The sequence below is a fragment of the Castor canadensis genome, chromosome 6, assembly GCF_047511655.1.
Source record: "Castor canadensis chromosome 6, mCasCan1.hap1v2, whole genome shotgun sequence".
Classification (NCBI taxonomy): Eukaryota; Metazoa; Chordata; class Mammalia; order Rodentia; family Castoridae; genus Castor; species Castor canadensis.
In genome coordinates this window covers 146,960,399-146,961,991 of record NC_133391.1, presented here as the reverse complement: position 1 = coordinate 146,961,991, position 1,593 = coordinate 146,960,399, and positions in this window count along the sequence as shown.

The window sequence follows — 1,593 nt, the reverse complement described above, 5'->3', positions numbered from 1 at the left end:
AAATTTGTATTCTTTTAAAATAAAAATTTTAATTTTGTCTTTTATATTTTTTCTTTTATTTATACTCCTTTTAATAGCTAAAGTCTTTTTCTTTCTTTGTCCTGTTCTATTTTCTTTTTGAGGTTCTTGCCATGGGACCCAGACTGGCCTTATGCTTATTGCCTCTGTCCAACCTACTGAGTACTAAGGTTTGTAGGCATGAGCTAACATACCCAAATTTTAATATTTAATTTTTCATCTTCTCTTTTTCTTTCCTCTCCTTTCTCCTCATTTTTACTCTCTTTCTGTATTCAACTAGATCAGTTTTTTCTCTTGTTTCTTAATTTCCTCATCTTTGCTCCTTCTACGATTCTTTATTTTTATTGTTTTGGTTGTTTCTTTGCTGTTTTTTTCTTTCTTATTTTACCATTAGTTGGATCTTCTCTATCTCTTCCCTTCTTCTTTCTCCTTCTCCTCTTGTACTTAATTTCACCTTTTTCCAGGCTTTTTCTCTTTTTTTAGTATTATTTTTTGTTATCATATTTCTTAGCATATGCAGTATTATCTTTACTCCTTTTTTTCTCTAATATTATTGGAATTGTGTAGTTATTATTTTAAATTTGTTATTGCTGTATTTCCTTAGCAGGTCTGTATATTAGTTGTTGTTGCTACTGCAGTTACGTTTCTTTTCTTTGAGTGGTGCTGGAAATTGGGCTTGGTGCCTTGAGTATGTTGGGTAAGTGTTTTGCTATTGAGCTACATACTCAATCCAGTTGTATGAGAAGCTGCACCTAAAGCCTGCCATAATCTTGGCAAATACTTCAAGTGAAGAATATGAGAAATTAAAGTCAATGACTTGGTCAAAGAGCTGCAAGTTCCAATGCAAAAACACAAGAAATGTGGAACTACCCCCTCCAAAAAAAAAAAAAACCCAAAACAAGGCAATGTGATTCCTACAAAAGTTAACAATTTCACAGTAAAGGATTTTAATGAGAGAAAAATGGCTGAAATCTGGACAAAGAATCTAAAGGAAATGATTGAGGAATGATCAAACAAATTTAAAGTGGACATGAATAAACATCTGAATGAATTAAAAGAGAATACAAAGAAACACCTGAATGAAATAAAGAAGACAATGCAAGGTATGAAAGAAGAATTCAATAAAAATATAGAGATTCTGAAAAAAGCCAAATTGAAATTTAGGAAGTGAAAAGCTCAGTAAGTCAAATAAAAAATTCCACTTGAAAGCTTCATCAATAAAGTGGATCAAGTTGGAGACAGAAGATCATGGCTTAAAGACAGGGTAGATGAATAAGAGCATTCTGATGATAATGAAGAAAAAAATAAGAAACCATGAACAAAACATACAATCTTTGGGACACAATTAAAAGACAAAACCTGTGAGTCATGGGCATAGAAAAGAGGCAAAGCTAAAATAATACTAAATATATTCAATAAAATAGTAGCAAAAAATTTCCCAAAGTGATTGGGAAAGTGATTGAGTTAAGTTATTGATAGGAGGCTTTGAGAACTCCAAACAGACCATAACCTCTCCATGTAATATTACAATCAAAATACCAAGTGTTAGGACACAGAAAGAATATTGAAAGCTGC